The sequence below is a fragment of the Balaenoptera physalus genome (genome assembly GCF_965194825.1).
Source record: "Balaenoptera physalus genome assembly, chromosome: 1".
NCBI lineage: Eukaryota > Metazoa > Chordata > Mammalia > Artiodactyla > Balaenopteridae > Balaenoptera > Balaenoptera physalus.
This window is the reverse complement of record NC_138882.1, coordinates 139945072-139966179: the sequence shown is the minus strand read 5'-3', so window position 1 is coordinate 139966179 and position 21108 is coordinate 139945072. Positions and strand designations below refer to the sequence as shown.

At 38.1% G+C, this 21108-nt stretch overlaps 1 protein-coding gene across 3 annotated transcripts in view; it reads left to right on the top strand.

Moving 5' to 3' along the window:
- The first annotated feature begins 764 nt into the window (after positions 1–764).
- LEPR (leptin receptor) overlaps positions 765–21108 on the top strand; it is a 147673-nt gene continuing 127329 nt past the window's right edge. For all 3 annotated transcript variants that reach the window (XM_082419056.1, XM_082419058.1, XM_082419057.1), the window contains exon 1: positions 765–21108. This exon is cut by the window's right edge. The gene's annotated coding sequence lies outside the window, so the exon portion shown is untranslated.

Below are 21108 nucleotides of genomic sequence, written 5' to 3'. Positions count from 1 at the left end.
GCAATCATTGTTGCTTTTGTTGTGGTCATCCATTTACAATGCTTGGGGTCAGTTTATCTATCTCTTGTAAAAATAAAATACAGTGTGTGTGTGTGAAAAAAAAAATTCTGATTTTAGTCATGATGATTTACCACTGATAACCCAAAGTTGCTTATGACTTTGCCGTTAAGATTTATAATGAAAACTCTTTTATGTATACGTAATAGGAATTAAACTTCATGTGAAACCTTAAATGATGAACATTCTTGATATTGAAATGAGTGTTTTCTATATCCAAGCAATAGCATGAGCGAGGGTCCTACCCTTATTTCAAAAATGTCCAAAATATTTTGTAATAATTAAATAATTGTGTTTTTTTGTTTTGTTTTAACACGAAGTCTTTTATTACAGGAAGTAAAGAGAAATTTATTTTCAATTTATAGATAATTTTTTGTTGAGGAAAAATACAATAGAGTGGCAATAAAAGATTTTCAAACATAAAATGTATTACATTTAAAAAAACTGTGTGGGAAGAATCACCTTTCTTGATGTTAATGCTTACTATACAGCTTTATTAATCAAGATAGTGTGGTACTGACAGAGAGGTACACAAGGATCAGTGGAATAGAATAGGAAACCTAGAAATAAGAAACACTTATCAAGGACTATTTGAAGTCAACTATGATGACTAAAGTGGTTAATTGAGACATCTGATAATCATCTCGGGGCAGTAAACAGGGTACAAGTAATAATCAAGACAGTCTTTTTTCATGAGGTTTAATTCACAAAGAGGAAGTCCAAAGGTGTTCTTTGAAAGTGGTGGTAAAGAAAGACAATATTGTGATGAATGGTAATCAAGTAATGTTGGATTAAAGAGCTACCTATTTTATAATCAAACTTCCCCTGCTGATATAAAGGTTTCTATTTATTTATTGTTTTTGTAGCATTATTTTTTTGAGGTATAGTTAATTTACAATGTTACATAAGTTTCAGTTGTTCAACATAATGATTCACAATTTTTAAAGATTATATTCAATTTATAGTTATTATAAACTATTGGCTGTATTCCTAGTGCTGCACAAAATATCCTTGTAGTTTTTTTATTGGGTTGGCCAAAAAGTTCGTTCGGGTTTTTCCATAAGATGTTATATACATGGTAGTTTGTATTTCTTAATCTCCTACCCTTATCTTGCCCCTCCCCGCTTCCCTCTCCCCACTGGTAACCACTAGTTTGTTTTCTATATCTGAGAGTCTGTTTCTTTTTTTGTAATATTAACTAGATCCCACATATAAGTGATAATATACAGTAATCGTCTTTCTCTCTCTGACTTTTTTTGCTTAGCATAATACCATGCAAGCCCATACATGTTGTTGCAAATGGCAAAATTTCATTCCTTTTTATGTCTGAGTAGCATTCCACTGTAAATATATGTACCACATCTTCTTTGTTCATTCATCTGTTTACGGACACTCAGGTTGCTTCCATAACCTGGTTATTGTAAATAATGCTGCTATGAACATTGGGGTGCATGTATCTTTTCGAATTAGTGTTTTTGTTTTTCTTCAGATACATACCCAGGAGTGGAATTTCTGGATCATTTATTGTTTTGATTACACCTTAATTTGCTTCTGTGCAAGGAGAACCATACTTATGGTAGGATCTACTCATTTACTCAGTGATTGCTTATTGAGCAACTTCTCTGTGCCAGGCACTAAGAGGAAGATGAAGAATACTGTGGACTTTGTCCCTGACCTCAAGAATCTATAGTAAGGACTTCCCTGGTGGTGCAGTGGTTAAGAATACACCTGCCAACGCAGGGGACACGGCTTCGAGCCCTGGTCCAGGAAGATCCCGCATGCCGTGGAGCAACTAAGCCTGTGCGCCACAACTACTGAGCCTCGCACCACAACTACTGAAGCCCGCGCACCTAGAGCCCATGCTCCGCAACAAGAGAAGCCACTGCAATGAGAAGCCCGCGCACCTCAACCAAGAGTAGTCCCCGCTCGCCGCAACTATAGAAATCCTGTGCACAGCAACGAAGACCCAATGCAGCCAAAAGTAAATACATTTTAAAAAATAATTAAAAAGAAAAAAGAATCTATAATAAGAGTGGGGTTATGAGGTCAGGGTATGGAAAAACCAAAAAGCAAATCTTTGAGGCAAACTGGAAACCACTGCTATTGGTTAAATACGCCCATATTTTGAGTTAAATTTTCACTTTCCCCCAAAACATTATCTTGACAACAATATAGTCCCAGGAAGTATTAGGGAAAACAGTAATGAAACTGTGACAGATCTTGTGCCTTTGTAATGTTTGCCTTGCTTATGACCTTTGTGCATGAATGCTTCTGCCCACGTGGCCGTTCAAAAAATGATGTGGTTGAACTGTTTTTCTGAAAGACCTTTGTCCGAATCTTTGATGGACAAACAGAGAATCATGTTTTCAAGAAGGAACTACTTACAAATAAAATTCTATATTGTCATACTTTTAAAGTAAGACATGTGGACCAAAGTTGTGCAAACAAAAAGCAGTAGTGAGGGGCTGAGTTGAACTTTTAACTTTTAGAGGAGACTTACCCTATTAGAAACTTAACATTGAGTTACTTTTCTTTGATTTAATGTCATGAAAAGTTAGAATGCACTCATTCATTCAACATGTATTTACTGAGCACTTACCATAAGTGCCAAACACTGGTATCTTATTCTTTAATACATAACTACAAATGTTGAGGAGATAGAGAAGAAAAATGGAAGAGTGCTAAGAAAGCATGGAACACAGAGACCTAAGGCAGGGTAGAGAGGGAAGGCTCTATGAGGAAGTAGTATCTTTAAGCAGAGACCTGAAGGATGAGTAAAAAATGGTCTGGTAAAAAAGACTGAGGGGAAGAGACTTCCAGGCAGGACAAGCAGCATGGGACAGAGTATATTTTGACTTTAATAAATTTCATATTGTGAAAAATCCAAAGTCCAAAATAGAAATTCAGCATCCCGTGACATGAGAAAATCTCATAACTTTACTTTAGACTGGCCAGAAATGTGTCAGGCAGAAAACTTCAAAGAGGTAGATTTCATCTCTCTGGCTGGTAAACAAAATGCTCAGAACACTTCCCCAGCACTTGAGGTCAGTTTGTAATTACTCTTTTTCATCATCCCAGATGAATTCCCAGACTTTAGTAACCTAGTAAAACTTTTTTTCTGCCTTTGTAAATAGAGACACCACTACGAAATCTGGCTCAAAAGATAAAGCAAAGGGCAACTCAGGTCTTCAAAACATCATGTAAATATGAGTTACTCCCAAACAGTCATTAAAAACAAAAGGAATAAAATCAATTCACCAATGGCATGCTAGTGTGAGGTAGTAAAATGAAGCAACTCAGACCAGATGCTATAATTCACAAACAGGGCTGTCATCTGGGAGAAGGGTGAAGGGTGCAGTGGCCAAAGAAATTAACAAGCAGTCATGCTGTCTGTCCTTTCCTTTTCCATTTCTGCCTTATTCAACTAACTTTATCCCTCTGGGTTATTTAGCTGTGGCTATAAATTATATATATGTATATATACACCCATGATTGATGCCAAAGTTACCTGCTTAACAATACAAAGACTTCTTGCTAACCTGGGATTATAAATAGTCCTTTACTTTGCCAGACTTATGGAAAGGGTGTGTCCTCGAGCCCGTGGGGAGTGGGTAAGATGGTGACAGTGTCTGCAGGTACTCACCTCACCCCACTGCTGCATCTCAAATCATGGGTCGCACTGCTGGTTAGTCAGCACGTTTCTGGAGATGGAAGAAAGCTCACCTGTTCTTATTCAGAATCTCAACTTTAAAAGGGACCTCAGAGAACACTTAATCCAAATCCTTATCCAATACAGTGCCGTATTCTCCTAAAGTGTATGTATAAATTGACTAAGTGTCATTCCCCACCTCCCCCCTATTCCAGCCCAGAATGGCAGTTCACTATTTCATGAGGCAGCTAATGCCCTTTCTGACAGCTGCCATCTTTAAAGGTTCTTCCTAATATCAAGATAAAGTCCATTTTCCTTTAACTTCCACAAAGAGCAATAATAATACTATCTCTTGAGCACTTCTATGTAGAAGAAGTGAACCAAGGAGCTTCACATGCATTGCTTCCAGTGCTCCCAACTATAGTGTCAGGAAGGGATCATCACACACATTTTACACATGGGGAAACTGGTGCAAGGTCACCCAGCCAAGAGGGGTGGATCCAGTCTGGCTAACTCCAACACGTAGGCTCCTTCCTCAACACCATGCATAATTCTGTTTCATATTTGTGTGTTTTAAGGCATCTCAAACTCTTTTTCTTAGTTTCCTCATTCATATCTTATATGCATGCTTTCCGATGCTCTCAGGATAAACTGTGACTGAATCTTTATAAAAGGTATATATAGGTCAAAAAAGTTATTGATCCCCAGAAAAATGCACACAGTACTCCAATAGAAATGTGAGCATTGCAAAGAGACGTCTTCGAGTCTTTTATTAATGGAATTTATTTTTCAACAATAACAGTAGCATATTAGTTAAGGCATGGATTTAGGTATGTTTAACTCCTGGTTTCAACACTGATAAGCTGTTGGACTCTGGAAATTTTATTTCCCAAATTATTAGTTTTCTCACCTGTAACATGGAGATTATGATAATGATGCGGCTGATAATAGTGCCCACTTTTTGTAGAATTGTTGTGAGAATTGACATAATACATGTAAAGAACTTAGTATGATGCCTATTACTATGTTCAGTAAATATTAGTATTATTATTTCTTTATTTGCAGTAAACCAAAATCCCTATGACTGTTGTCAAGCCAGACTTCCCCTGTACCATGACTGTAAATTTAAATTATAGACACACATATATAATTTTATAAATTCATGTTAACTTTCATCTAGCCAATAGTTCCACCTAGAATCTTTTTCCTGTCATTTGACATATGAGTAATACTTCCCAGTTTTGTGTCACCTGAAAATTGGCAAACATATTTTCAGTATTTCCTCCAAGTTGTTGTTAAGAGTGATTGCACGATGAAATCTATGTTTGTTTCCATTTAGTTAACTTAAGCTGTTCTATATTTGTTCCCATTTACTTATCAATACACTGGTCTCGGGATTTTGTGCTTGTTCTACAGCTACATAGGAAATTTTCTCTGTGCTTTTCTGTCTGTACTATACACTTACTTGTTCTATCCCTTAGTGATCCCTGAGTTTTAAGCTGCCTCTGACCTATGATGCTGTAGATCTCCTGATATTGACATAGCTGAATCTATTAACTAGAATGGAGACTGGGACACTTGGGGCCTAGCACTAGCCCCTTCTCATCCATGTACTTCAAACTCTCTGTAGCTCCATTTGTATGCTTGTCAAACTGAGAAAATATTTGCCCTTTCCTTCTTTTCAGTGCTATGAAGAAGAAGAAATAAAAAAATGGTAAAAGAACATCGTGTCCTTTAAAAAAATGGGAGCATACCATTTACAGAGAAATTCCTCATCTAGTTGCTATCAAATCAGCTAAACAAGTAAACATTAGCAAGATAAGTATCTGAGCAGCAATGTAGATGACACCAAGTCTGTGTTTATCACCTGAATTTTACTCATAGACCTATACTCACTTATAGCCTCATTATACACATACATCTAATAAGCTTGTTTCTTTCATTTCCTAGTCCATAGCCAAGTAAAGGAGGCAAGTAAATTAAAAGTAGTGAAGTAGGTAAATTGAAAGTACCCAAAGCAGGCGAATTGAAAGTAGCGAGAAAGAAATAATCATTTTAAAAGAAAAAGAGAGATAAAAGAATTATAAAAATTAGAACTCCCAGAAGTACAGAAGTCTGAGACCATTAAGTGAAGGGGGAAAGTAGCCTTGAACAGATGACTAGGTTCCAAGAACATCACTGGATTATAAACTGGTACTATAATTGATGTTCAAAATGATCACTAATTCTTGTGTTGGACCTCTGTGTTTTCAGGTGTCCAGCTTTCATTCTGCTCTCTTTTGGAAGCAGCACTGTGAGTTTCCTTTGCAAAGCTACCCTTCCCAAGTTGTACTCAGTCCCAGTGGAACCATCACTTAAGGTGTCTTCTCCTCTCCTGGATAAGGTCGAGTATATCACCCAAGCCAGGTCAGCTGAGCTGTTTTCTTGCAGGAATATGGGTATTGAGCAGAGTGACTCAAAGCCAGTGGAGCTGCTTTATCCTGGTGGTGGTACCCTGAAGAAATGCTTCATTCTTCCCTTCCGCTTAGACCACAGCTTCCTGCATGGCCCCTGACCTCTTCAAGGTTGGTCGTCCAGTTTTCCTTTAACTTGGGGTACTACTCTAAAACATCCCAATAAAATACTTTGCTTGCTTAAGGTAGCCAAAGGTATTTTTTGGCTGTTCACAATTTGTGATCCGTGATCGACTCAGATTCATTAAAGGAAAGGCTCACTTTTGTTCTGTATGCCACAGTACTTGTAATAAAAATTTTAAATATTTCCATCCAACTTTGTTAAAATTTAAACATTTTAGCATTAAAGAGATATTTCCATTCTAAAGAATTTATTAATTTCCTAACCATGTCAGATAAATGAATTGTTATTGCATACAAATCCAACAAATGATTACATTTAATTTTATAGCTTGAGTGTATCTTGGTTAACGCCTTTTCTTGGCATGGCTCTGGTTAGCACCTTATTTAAATGATGACTGATGTCATAGAATGACTTTAGAACACATCTAAAATGGACACCTTTTTGTTGTGGTCAAAATATTTTGAGCACTCAACAAATATCTGTATCTCTTTTGTGTGCTGTGCTAAGTTCCGGGATAAAGCAGTGAACAAGGTGGATGCAGTCTCAGCACTTGTGGAAGCTTCTGGTCTAATAGCCCAGCAGTGTATATGGAATGAAAACCTTTGCTCATGATCAGCTCATTGCCCATGTCTTTGGCCTTGCATTTCTCCTGCCTAGAAAATCCAATATCTGACCTTTAACCACATCTTTTACCCATCCTTATCCCATTCTTTTTTCAAGGTCTGGGTCAAATAGCTTATTCTCCATTAAGCCTCATACACTAATAACAACAGTGATGGTAGCTAAACATTTATTGAGCAGGATGCCAACGTCTTCACTTGAATTACATCATTTATTTGTCACAATGCACTATGAGGTATTTATGTATGACTCTTTAGAAAACTAATTGATGGGAATATTAGGAAGATTTAAAATATCTAACTCGATGCTTTGTGACAACCTAGAGGGATGGGATAGGGAGAGTGGGAGGGAGAAGCAAGAGGGAGGGGATATGGGGATATATGTATACGTATAGCTGATTCACTTTGTTGTACAGCAGAAACTAACACAACAATGTAAAGCAATTATACTCCAATAAAGATGTGGACAAAAAATAAAATACTGAATTCAGTATGCTCAGAATTATTGAGATCTTTATTTAGAATTACCTAGAATCTAAAATATAGGGTGGGAAGGAAACAGTTTTATATCTGACTGTGCCATCAGAATTGCCTTGGGGGACCTTTTAAAAAATAGAGATGCCTGACATTCTCAAAAATTCCCATTAATTAAAAACACACAAGCACACAAACATAGAGTACAGCACACAAAAAATTACCCCAAATCCCATCTTCTTAAGATAATCACAAAGAGCACTTGGTATGTTTCCATTAGGTCTTTGTTTTTTGTAGCTATAAACTTTTAAACATAACTTTGGGGTAAATGTTACCTTATCCTTGAGATCTTCCCTGAGCACCTTATTTAAAACTATAACCTACTTCCATTCCCTTCCCCATTATGCTTAAGTTTTTTTCATAGAATTTCTTACCTGTTACTTATTAATGACATTTTAATTCATTTATTTTTCTCCCCCAGAGTATCTTATTTCCTCCTGCCCTTTCCACCCTTGCCACTAGAATGTCAGCTCCAAAAGGGCAGAGAGTTTATGTCCGCTTTGTTCATTGCAGTATCTACAGCCTCTAGAAGAGTGCCTGGCATGGAAAGGGGGCTTAATATGTCTTTGTTGAATGATGGATAAATGGATGAATGAAATTGCCAAATTGTTCTTCAGAAATGCTGCACTGTTTCCACTCCTACAAGAAGTGTAAGGCAGTGTCCGCATTAGAGAAATAGTTTTGCTCGGTAGGACTCTGAGGCCTTGCTTGAATGCTTCCTAGGATCTCTGTGGAGGGCATCAGAAGCCAGGAGCCCTGCAGTCCTAAAGCAGCGGGCGGTGCCCGGGGCCGCTTGGCCAACAGCAGGGGCCACATACCGGGGAATGCCATGCTGAAGATCACCCGCCCTCAAACGAGTTCAATAGGAATATTTTTAAAAACATGCCCAGCCAGTTACTGGTTTCAGCATTTGAGAACATAACTTGTCCACATTATAAATTTTGGGACTTGCTCAGGACTATGTCCTGGTTCCTTTAGTTCACTTCTTTCTACCACCCAGATTTACTAATTTTTGAACTTTGACGAGTAGAGCACTGCTTTCTGTGCTATTTAGTCATTTCCCACCGCTCTCTGTCCCTTTAGAATAGCTTTTAAAGTCACTTGGGCCATTTCAGTAGAGTACATTGGATGACTATTTTTGTGCAACTAAATAAATGGAAGGCTTCTTGGTATTAGTAATGTTCAAAACATGCAACCCACACTCATATTATTCAACTGGAGGTTGTTTTGAAGGCATTCTTTAATTACAGAATTTCCAAATCAGGACCTATATCTGAAAATAGAAATTTGGAACTAATTACACAGAAAATCATGAAGGGCTTTTTATAAAAATTAAGAGGGGTAGCAGAGTTTAGTGGAAAAGCAGCAGGGCTAGGACTCAGGAGATCTGAGTTCCACAGGCATCTTTGCCCATTATTAGCCCTGCAAGTCCCCCCATTTGGTTGGGAAATGGGGCTGCTCGTCCTAACTCGTGAGCTTTGTTGTGGGGAACTTTATCATTCCCCATCCACATATTTATACATGTGAAACACAATGAAAACTGTAAAATTATATTACATCTGAAAGGCTGCGCAAATTTTCTTAAACACTGGAGAATGATGGTAGGATGGTAGAAAGAGGAATTTTGAAGGGTGTTAGAGTTCATTTTCTCAAACTGCTTTGCATGGCACACTACTCTAGTGAGATGTGCTCAGTCAGCTTTTGCTGACTGCCAGCCTCAATATCACAGTGGCTTATCCTCCATGCACATTTATTTTCATGCTTACGGTTGGCAATTCAACAACAGTTAGGCTGATCTAGACCAGGCTCCATCGGGTGGCTCTACTTCAGAGTTCCGGTCACCAAGGCTTCATTCCGAGCTACTGACTGATTGGGTTCTGATCTTCTCTGTGTATCTGTCATCATTCTGGACAAGTGGCTAACCAGGACAGGTTCTCAGGGCAAAGGGAGAAGTGCAAGAGGGAAACTGATCTATACAAGAACCATCTAAGTCTCTGTTCTAATCATATCCCTAACATTGCATGGACCAAAGCAAGTCACATTTCCAAGCCCAACATCAATGGGTTTGGAAAGTATACTTTAGCTACAGTAGATGCAGAGGAAGTGACTGCTTGCTAAATATTAATCCAAACTTTCACAGATGTCCTTTGGAAAAAAAAATGGGAGCATGTTTAAAAGAGCTTGGGAATTTCTTAAATATTCCCAGTATACGATGGCATATTAAGGTTCTGAGGACTCCTGGTCTAAATAAACTTGTTTGCTTTTGCTTTGCATAGTGCTTCCCAAATTTATGTGACCATAGTATCTTGCACCTGTACTTCACAAAGCCCATTTATATTTCATGGACTATATGTTTGCTGAATCACTTTGGGAGGTGCTTTTCCCAAGTATGCAATTAAACAATTATCAAGTAAGCTAGCTTTGGATCAACTAGACCTTCCTTTGACTCCTGGCTCTGAAATTATTTCAAGTATCTGGAATTCTTGCAGTAGATAGTAGGTTGTAGTAGAGTTGAGGGGTTTTTTTTTTGTTTTTGTTTTGGAGCAGAGAAAGGTTTATTGCAGGGTTATGCAAGGAGAATGGGTGGCTTGTGCTCAAAAATCCCCGAATGCTTTCAGCAAAGCAATTTTAAAGGCAAGGTGAGGGAGTAGAATTGAGTTTTGATTCTGGGAAGTGAAGATGGCTGTGTAACCTGTGCTAAGGCAATGAAAAAAAAAAAAAGAAGTGAGCTCTGGTAGGTTAGACCAGTGTTCTCATGATAGGTTCTGCACAAACCTAGTAAAAAATACTCTGCCATCATGGGGTTAGGTCCTGACTTAGGTAATATGGAAGATAAAGCCTCTTCTTGGTAGGAGAAATTATATATGTGTAAATTGTAAGATTATTTTGACCTCTTTCCATTCCCAAATTTCTTTCACACATATTTAATGATGCCTGAGATTCCCCTACCGGGAAAACAAAACTCTAGATAGTATAGTGGATAAGAAAAATTTGATTTCATAGTATGACTAAAATATTCATACTATATACTAAAATATAATTAGTCAATGAATTAATTGGTACAGGAACTAGCTCAATTTGGAGAAGAAAGAGTAGTGAGTTGATAAGGAGAAGGACCCAGGAATTTGAAATGGAAGGTGCTATGGAGTAAATGTTTATGTGCCCCTGAAATTCATAAGTTGAAACCCTATGCCTCCAGTGTGATGGTATTATGGGGGCGGAGCCTAGGTAGGTAATTAGGATTTGCTGAGATCACAAGGGTGGAAACCTCATGAATGGGTTCAGTGTCCTTATAAGAGTCAGGAGAGAGCTTGATTCCCCTCTCTGCTCTCCTCCATGTAAGGATACAAGGAGAAGTTGGCAGTCTGTCACCCAGAAGAGGGCACTTAACCAGAACCTGACTGTGCTGCCACCTGATCTCATACTTCCAGCCTCCAGAATTGTGAGAAATAAATTTCTGTTGTTTAAAAGTCACCCAGTTTATGCTATCTTGTTATAGTGCCCCAAGCTGACTAAGACAGAGGGAAAGAACCTTAGAGAGGAGATAAGGAAGAAGTTGAAAAAGAAAGACGTACTGCAAAAGCATCATATGTTTGATCAGGGTCACTTGAAGACAAATAGAACTTTGTATTAAAGTACTTGTCCCAGGCCCAGTTCTGCTTCGTGGGATTTAAAGACATGTTTGTTGAATACGGACTTCTTATAAAGGATCTCCGTTCCCAGAGGATGCATGAAACTAAGCGTTGCTATAGCTTCCACAGAATCTCAGTATGTCAGAGTAGGCAGGATTTTGAAGATTATGTATCCCAACACTATAATTTTACAAATGAGAAAATTAAGGCACAGAGATGAAAATAAAGCTCAAAATAATAAGGTACAAACTTCCATTTATAAGATAAACAAGTACTAGGGATGTAATGTGCAACCTGACAAATGTAAGTATAATAAAGTATAATAACTTTAGACACATCTTTCAGGTATTTACTGTTACAAAATAAACAAACAAACAGAAGGAAGCAAACTAACAAGAAAAAGGGGAATGTAAGAATTAGCAGGAAAGAGGGAAATTTTAATTATGAGGCATTTATGATAATTGGTACAGAATACAAATTCGTTACTAAAATTGACTACAAGTTTAGATAAGTTGTTGGATAAAAATTAATATACAAAAATCTGTTGTATTTCTGTACAATAGCAACAAAAACTTAGAAAAGGAGTTGAAATTAAAAGGTACGATTCTATTTGCAATAGCAATTTTACACACAAACATATGCCTGGGAACTTTATTTTAAACAACTAAATGCTTACAACATTTAATTCCTTTCATAATATGAAAGAATTGATACAAGATTATTTGTGTCATAAAATGACCTGGGCTTCAAAAAATCACACTCACACACTGTTGTGGCAAGTGTTGTGTGTTATATGTTATGTTACAGTAATGTGTAACTGCATGGTATGTATGTATATAGTTCATACACACACATATATATAGTTCATACATATATATGTTATGTTATGGTAATGTATAACTATGCTAGATATGTATGTAAATAGTTCATACACACACATATATATAGTTCATACATATACATGTTATGTTATGGTAATGTGTAACTGTGCTAGATATGTATGTATAGTTCAAACACACACATATATATAGTTCATACATATATATCACTTGTATTTGTGTGTGTGTATCAGGCAATCAATTACATAATTAGTATTCTGTATTTCTACAGATCAATGAGAGAAAGACAAAACCATGAAAATGTACTCAAACTCATTAGTAATCTTGGGAATGCAAATTAAAACCACAATAAGATACTATTTCAAGCAGAAGCCTGGTGTTAAAGATGCCAGGCAGAGAGAATACGCTTGATGTGGAGCTGTATTCAGTAGTTAGAAACGAGTCGACTTTAAACTCCTGGTTTAAAACTTCTTGGGTTGAAATTCCAGTTCTGTCACTCCCCGTCTGACTTTGAACAATTTACTGAACACCTCTAAGTCTCAATTTTCTTATCTATAAAATAGAATAGAACAATAAGAAAATGTAGGCAAAGCAGTCAGCACATTGCCCTGCACATAAAAAGAACACTCACTGCCTGTTCACTATTATGTAAATTTTGTAACTAGAGTATGTTGAGTGCTTGCTATGGACCAGGCACTGCACTGGGCTAAGTGCCATAGATGTATTATTCTCTTTTAGTCATCTGTGATGTAATTATATCCATTCTACAGATGAGGAAACAGGCATAGAGCAGAGAAGAGGGAGCCAGGACTCAAACCCACATCTGGTGGCTCCAAAATCTGCATGTAAAAATCTTGGCTTTTTGTGCCTTCCACTGTTGCCATAGAGAGCATTGCATCTTAGGGGTTACAGATGATCTCCAAGGTTGCTTACGTAAATCCTTTATTACCATCACATGCACGCTCGCGCACACACACACAGCCTATTTCCCTTTCTGGTTAGAAGTTGTGTCATTTTTCAGTATTGTTCTAAAAACAGATTACTGACAATAGATCCTATAGTGCTTCTATTACCAATTTGTACAGTCAGCCTACAACATTACTCATAAAAATGTTGTTTTGGAGCCACTGTGGGTCTCTTTGAGCATATCTGCAATGCCGTCTGTACAGAGAGTACATCTGAGAGGAACGAGGATGGGGAATAACATAATTAAGCCTGTTGGGAAGCCCTCTCTCCGAGGTAAACTGGAGGTTCAGATGTGGGTATTATGATTCTGAACTCCGTTCCCTGATGCTCCATTTTGGAATTTTAGAGTTATAAGGGACTTTAGCAAGTATCTTAGTTCAACTTTTCTCCTCTGCCAGAGTCACTTTGACAATATTCCTGATAGTTATCACCACTTGTGGTAGCTGGGGAGGGAGGTGCAATCTCATGGAATTTTTCGTTTCATTTCTGGACTCCACTGATGGTTAGATAGTTCACTCTTCTATCTTCATTTCTATAACTTTCACTCTCTGATGAGTTTTGCCTTCTAAAGCAGCATAGAATAAATATGTATTTTATACATGACAAATCTTTAAAATTTGAAGACAGCAATCAGGTTTTGATCGTGAAGCAGGTTTCCTATGTGAGAAAGTTGGGTCTCATTTTGTGCTCCATTATAACCACAGCAACTAGAACAGTGTGGGAAATAAAGTAGGTAGGTACTCATGAAATTTCTTGATGAATGACTGAATGAGTTTTCTCTTTTCTACACTAACAGCCTCAGAGTCTTGAACAATTCTTCATGAGATATGGCTTCTAAATTTCTCGTGGACTTAGTGATTCATCTATGAACATGGTCTACTTTCTTGATATCTGTTTCTTTGAATGTGAAACATGAAATAAGACCGTTAACTCTTCTTAAATGTGAGCTCTATGTGGTGAGGGAACAGGTGAATGAGTGGTTGAATGAATAAATGCTTAAGGGCTGCTCTAGGCATTTATTAGATAACTTTTGACCCTGCCATGCTTGGCCACAACTGGTTGGGTTAATGGTAAATATCTAATTTTGTTTGGGCCAATTAGATTCCTTTCCTGGGAATTTGGAATAAAGACCTATCTCTAAGGAGAGGACCTGAAAGGTCTAGCATTGAGGCTGAAGCAGAGACATGACTAGTTACAGCCTCATGGAGCAGAGCAAGAGCAACAGTGCAGTTTGACAGGGAGAAACACAGGAGAGACACAGCCCTATTGAGAGAAGGCCACAGACCACGTGGCTGCCTACAGACCACGTGGCTCCCCAGTGCCTGGCTCCAGTTTCCATGAGGGTCAGCTCTCTCCACTCTGTGAGATCTCTGAATCCTTACAGTAATCACTTTCTCACTCTGACAGAGGGACACACACACACACACACACACACACACAAACATGCATTTATTAAAGGTTGCTCAGGTTAGTTCTATTCCTTCCCAACTAGCATGGAACAGTTTATTCAACCTAATATAACATGAATTCTTTTTTTAAAAATTTTTACTGGAGTATAGTTGATTTACAATGTTGTGTTAGTTTCAGGTGTACAGCAAAGTGAATCAGTTATACATATACATATGTCCACTCTGTTTTAGATTCTTTTCCCATATAGGCCACTGCAGAGTATTGAGTAGAGTTCCCTGCTATACAGTAGGTCTTTATTAGTTATCTATTTTACACATAGTAGTGTGTACATGTCAATCCCAATCTCCCAATTTATCTTTCTCCTTCCTATTCCCCCCTGGTAACCATAAGTTTGTACAACACTAATTCTTGACTCATATTCTGCACACAGGTAACTAAAAGGCCCAGGTTTTTTCACATGAATTGCTGCTAAAATGATTGTGTATTTGATTTTTTTGGAAAGTTTGCTCATTCACCCATTCTTTCAGCAACAGTATATTAAGCTACTATTTACTATATGTGAATGCACTCTTTATAGTTTAGCTATTTGCCTGTCAATTGTCACTTTTTGCTGCTGACAAGGACCGTTGCCTCTAATAATCTTCCCTTTCTATTAACTTCTTATCGGCAGTGGAAAAACAAACAGGTTACCAAATACCGAGGTCGTGAGCAGTAACAAGTAGGATAAGAGCTCTTAGTGTGGACACGTGCAGGGATGACACAGTGCTCAAAGTACCTGATGTTTACTCTATTTATTTTGGGTGCAAAGAGAACATTTTGCCTACTTCCTGTTTTCCTTTTAGATTTTGGATTGTTGAAAGTGTAGTAAGTAAATAGTGGATAACTGGAGTGTTATGTGAGATTTTATACATACATATATATACACACATATTTCATATAAATTTCTACCTAAATACATACACATAGTTAGGGAAAAACTGAGTAAGGTTTCTACCAGAATCCAACAGTGAGGAAGCTTCAATCACATTTAAATAAATAAAATTGGTTACATTTATGGACCAGCAGATGTACTTGGGACTTTTCCTCTTTGATTATGCATCTTGAATAAAACTGAAGATTAAACTTGGCCCTTCATACCATTCTTTACTTCAGCCGAATTAACTAACACTGAAACACCCATTTCCAAGCTGCTTTTCAGCAATTCCAATTTGTATGGGACCCTCCTGGCCCCCATCACTTGTAGGTTCAGTTTTAGGGGTGAGAGGGACATGAGGAAGAAGGCTTTTTTTTTGTAGCCCACATGGCAGTGCAGTAGTCAAGCTTGTACTTGGTCCATCCTTCATTTTCATAGCAATGAAAACAGTACCGTGCTGGGATAAGAGATCTGAATCCTAGCTCTGCTACCTCTTAGCCATACAACCTCTCTGCAGTTCTCTTAATTTCTTCGCACTTCAGTTTCTTTATATCTAAAATGAGGTTAACACTACCAACTTACAGGAATTGCTATGAGGGTTAAAAGACTTAATGTTTATAAAACACTTAACATACTGCCTGGCACTAGCAAGTGTTCAATAGATGATGAGAGTCTGCTGTCAGTGCCCCCAAAGATAAATATAGAAAACACCATGTGAGGTAGAGGACTAAGAGAAGAATTTTATAAGAGGATAGTACATTTTCTGATAGTCCTGATGTTAGTTTAGAAAAATCTTAAAAATTTGTCGGTGGTAATACAATTTATTTAGAGGCCCGTCCTAGGGATAATATGAATTTTCTTATGAGGACTATCCCAGGCTTCTTCTTCTGTGAGAACAAATTCCCTTGTGCTTCTTAAATTTCTGTTTTTTGGTAGAGAGTCTGTTTTCCCTAATGCACCATGGGTTTTCTCAATGTTTCTCTTTTCAGTCTTAGTAGTTTCAGTCTGCGCTGTGGCAAGAATGGTATTTAGAGGAAAGAGGAGACATAGCAGTTCTTTACCATGAACACTGTCTTAAGACCCCACATCATTTTCTACTAATCTTTCATCCCTTCTAAGACATTTTGCAGAAAATGGCCTATCCTGTGTATTTTTAATCCTTGGATCTAAGAAAAAGTTCTTACCAGCTAATTGCTGTGCATTTCAAGGCTGAAGTGCTTGTATTTAGGTTTGCACCCTCTTGGATGACTTGTGGAAGTATCTTCCAACCTCCTGACGGAGTGAGTTTCCTCAGACTTAAACTAAGAATCAGAAAGGACTGTGATGATGTAGTTGATTTCAGAAGTGTAAATAATTGATCAAGTTCTTGGAATATTGCACCAAACTTGTAGGGGAGGCTGAGGAATCTGGATGTCCCTCGACTTTAAATAATAGGATGGAACACTATTTGCAAAGCATGGGATTGGATAGACCAGATGACCACAAAGTTACCACTCCAAGATAAAAACTGTTGGTTGAGCAATATACAATCATATATATGGGTGTATCATGTGCTTCTGTTCCCTTACTCCAAACAAGTCCTTGCTGCTGGCAGGGAGATCAGCCTGGTCATCAAAATTTGCTGCTGTTAGTTCAGATGTGAAGTGGTTAATATTTGTTATGCACTTAAAATCTCTTTATGGTAAATGGTACAGGGAATTAATTTCCTATACACACAGAATGTATCAAGGAGATCAAAGAACTTCAGAAGAGGTCCCATATCCAGCTAACAGATCTGTGTCTGTTTGTGCTCAGATTGTAAAACTTCAGAAAAACCTCAAATTTCTCATGTTACTCTGAAGCAAGAAATGTGATTTCTTGGTGAATATCTCATTAAGTAACTCTCTTTTGCTAAATAACAGACTCTTAAGATAACCTTTACCTGTCCTTTAGTTTAAGACTTCAAAGAGAAGTGTTGTCAGATTTATCATTGTGATTCATTCTCTAACATTTTCTCTGCTAGGAGAGAGCCCCATTCTCCTCTGATTGACTGCCTAGGGGAATCTCTGGTATAAAGAACAAACATCCTTTTTAGCAAATAGCCAGATATGACGGTAGTGAGTATGTAGATCATCTTGCTTATTTTGTCATCCATCAGGGCAGAGATGGAAACATTGTGAGCTGGGAACGTTGAGTTTCGTTTTTACCGGTATTCTTGCCTTTTAGAAGGTATCTGTTAGCAGTAGTTAAAGTAAAATGGATTGCTTCTAAAATTGTGAGATGAGCTATAGGGCAGCATTTCTATTTAATTAGCTTTTTTTCTTTTTGTATTTTCTGCTGAGAAAAATGGAGTGGGACCTAAGCTATCTATTCATTGAAGCATCCAGGTTGCTTAGAATCCTTTTAGGTTAAAAGGTTAGGTTCTTGGGTCAGCTAGGAACACTGTTTATGGGCACTCTAAAAAGTGTAGCTAGACAATTTGTAAATTCAATTTCATGTCAATTATAATCTACTTTTATGCTTCTTTCTGTGCTGTAGGTATTTACCAAGCTCAACCAGAGTTTCTACCTCTAATGAGAAAGATTGGAGGTAAAAAATCTTTTCTACCCACAGGTGGGGATGGAAGACAGCATCTTCTCCCTTCCTTCTCAAAGCATCCAAGCTCCTAAGTTTTTATTTATTTATTTATTTATTTTTGGCTGCCTTGGGTCTTCGTTGCTGCGTGTGAGCTTTCTTTAGTTGCAGCGAGCGGGGGCTACTCTTTGTTGTAGTGCTCTGTCTTCTCATTGCGGTGGCTTCTCTTGTTGCGGAGCACGAACCCTAGGCGCACGGGCTTCAGTAGTTGTGGCACGTGGACTCAGTAGTTGTGGCTCATGGGCTCTAGAGCGCAGGCTCACTAGTTGTGGTGCACGGGCTTAGTTGCTCTGCGGCATGTGGGATCTTCCTGGACCAGGGCTCGAACCCATGTTCCCTGCATTGGCAGGCGGATTCTTAACCACTGCACCACCCGGGAAGTCCCCAGGCTCCTAATTTCAAAATCATATATTCTTTCTCCACTTCTAATTTAATATTAAATTATATTGATTTTGTCAATATTTTTTTCTATTTGTTCCCCACTTTCCATTACTATTGTCATTATCTTAGCCCAAGCCCTCTTACTTCATTCATTAAATGTGTACTCTGCATTAATTTATTCATTCAACAAGTATTTATTATTTACATACTATGTACTAGGGATTAGCAGCTGGAAATACCAGCAATAATCAAGATGAAACCTCATATCAGGTACAATCTTCTTAACTGAGTCACTGCAAAATCCTTCAGATAGGTCTTTTATGTAGTCTCTCTCCCTACATTACATTAAAAACACTACTGCCAGTTTAATTTTGTGTAATGCTTCATTCTGGCTTGCAGGACCAAGAGTGTGTGGCCCTAGTCTTCTCTCCAGGGTTATCTCACATTATTCTCTTAATTTTCCTACATTTTGGGTAAATTCATCTGCTAGGTATGCCACCATGATCTGTGACCTTTCCTGGTTTCAGCAGTTATGTTGTTCTTTTCATATGGATCTCCCCTCCCGCAACCCATATGACAAAATCCATCCACTTTTAAAGTTCACTTTAATGATCACTTTCTTCAGGAAGATTTTCCTGATCTTCCTCCTCCTTCCTCTTTGGCAGATCCTTGGAATTTGTTCTCCAGCATTGGTTTTTATTATCTAGCTATCTAAACTCTGTCCCGACACATTCTGAATTGCTTACATAACGACCTAGAAAGGAAGTTAAACTTGCCCTAAGCAGTTGTCAGCAACTGCCCCAGCAGTTTTTCTCCTATTTCTGGAACACTCTTGTTCTCTGCCAGTTCTCCTCGGACTCTGCCAGTTCTTTGCCCATCTCTGTCCTTTTTTCTCTGCACCTCCACACCAAACCTGGTTTTTAGGTATTTCTACTTGTTCTCTTGGCATTTGATAGTTGATTCCCCATACTGGATTTTGAACTAGTTTGTGTGTCATTTTTTTCTTAAAGTGGATATTCTTGGGTAAGATCCTGCTTGTATTCTAGTCTCTTCAAATTCCAATCTTCCTTGGAGCCAAACCAATGCTAACCTTCCCCTCTCTATTCCCCCAAGGTGGGGAGGTGGTCAATCAATTATCTTTTTCTCACACTCTTTTCCCTTTTTAATTTTTTTAATTTTTAATTTTTTAATTGTTTTCCCTTTTTTAAAATCAAAAAAATTAATTGTGGGAAAATACATGTAACATAAAATTTACCATCTTTATCATTTTTAAGTGTACAGTTCAGCAGTGTTAAGTATTGTACAACCAATGTCCAGAACTCTTTTCATCTTGCAAACTTTCTTTGTATTTTTAAACAGCTATTTATTGGCTTGCTTTACCTCGCTTATTAGACTGGACATTTCTTGAGGACAAGGCTGTGTTACTGACTTTTGTATCCCTTATCAAACTGCCTGTTATAATCAATGAATAACTGCTTCATAAAGTTGAATTGACCCAAGCTTCCCCTGTGTTCTCATCTAATGTGCTCTCCACAGGAACGTTGCTTTGCTAACAGACCTAGATTCTGCCATCAGTGAAATAGAGTGCATCTTGAAAACATTTCCACTTATGTAAGAAAGGGAGATGAACGTCAACAGAGTTAGAAGTTGGCCTAAGCGGTATTGCCTCTGCTTAGGAGGTTTTGCTTTTTGGCTTAACTGTTACATGGCGCTGTTGTGTTTGTTCTGGGAGATGGGAAAGCTGTTTTATTTATTTTAAGAAGGCAGAAAGCCAGGAACACATAATTGAAAGGAAGTTTCTGTGCTGACATATTATTATTGTAACTAAGATGGTTACAAATAAATTGAAACTTCCTTTTGTTTGAAGTGGTTGATGTGAACTGGAGTTTAATATTTTACACTCGTGGAGTTGCCAAGTGACAAATACTTTCATGATTCCTGTTTTTTAAAAAAGCCTCTAAATTTACACTCTACTAGTAATGTGTTTCTTTACATAACAGCCTCACAGAATTATACTGTACACGTCACCCCTGTTCTCCAGACTTAGGGGAAACCCATTATCTCCCTGCTCCCTGTCCATATCTTTGAAGGTACTCAGAGGGCTTATGTCTCATATAGTCACCTCTAGTTCCGTATTCCTGCTTCTGGAATTCTTTTTTTTAAAAAATAAATTTATTTATTTATTTTTGGTTACATTGGGTCTTCGTTGTTGGGTCTTCATTGCTGCGTGAGGGCTTTCTCTAGGTGCGGTGAGCAGGGGCTACTCTTTGTTGCAGGGTGCAGACTTCTCATTGCTTTGCCTTCTCTTGTTGCAGAGCTCGGGCTCTAGGTGCACAGGCTTCAGTAGTTGTGGCACACGAGCTCAGTAGTTGTGGCTTGTGGGCTCTAGAGCGCAGGCTCAGTAGTTGTGACACCCGGTCTTAGTTGCTCCGCGGCATGTGGGATCTTCCTGGACCAGGGCTCGAACCCGTGTCCCCTGCATTGTCAGGTGGATTCTCAACCACTGTGCCACCAGGCGAGTCCCTGGAATTCTTTTTCTTGTCTGCATTTTGTCTCTTGTGGCTTTGTTCTCTTTCCTCTACCCAAAATGTGCCCCAAAGCATCCCATTTTCCTTGATTTCTCAAAAATACCAGGCAGCTGTCTAGAAGAGGTATTTAAATGGAGAAAGAGGTAGCACAGAGGTGGAGGTTACCTTACATAATAATGGTGCAAAACATTTTAAAATCAGATTTTAGGCACACTGTTCTTAAAATTCCTTAACCATTTTTACCACTGGAAATATTTTGGGGACTGACTTCACTCTTCAATTTCCAGGGTCTCTTGAAATATCACTGATTTCTTTCCACTTCCTTTTTTGTTCACCTCTGGGCCCCTAATCTCCTTCTGCAAGTTGGTTCTTGGAATATCACTCCCTCC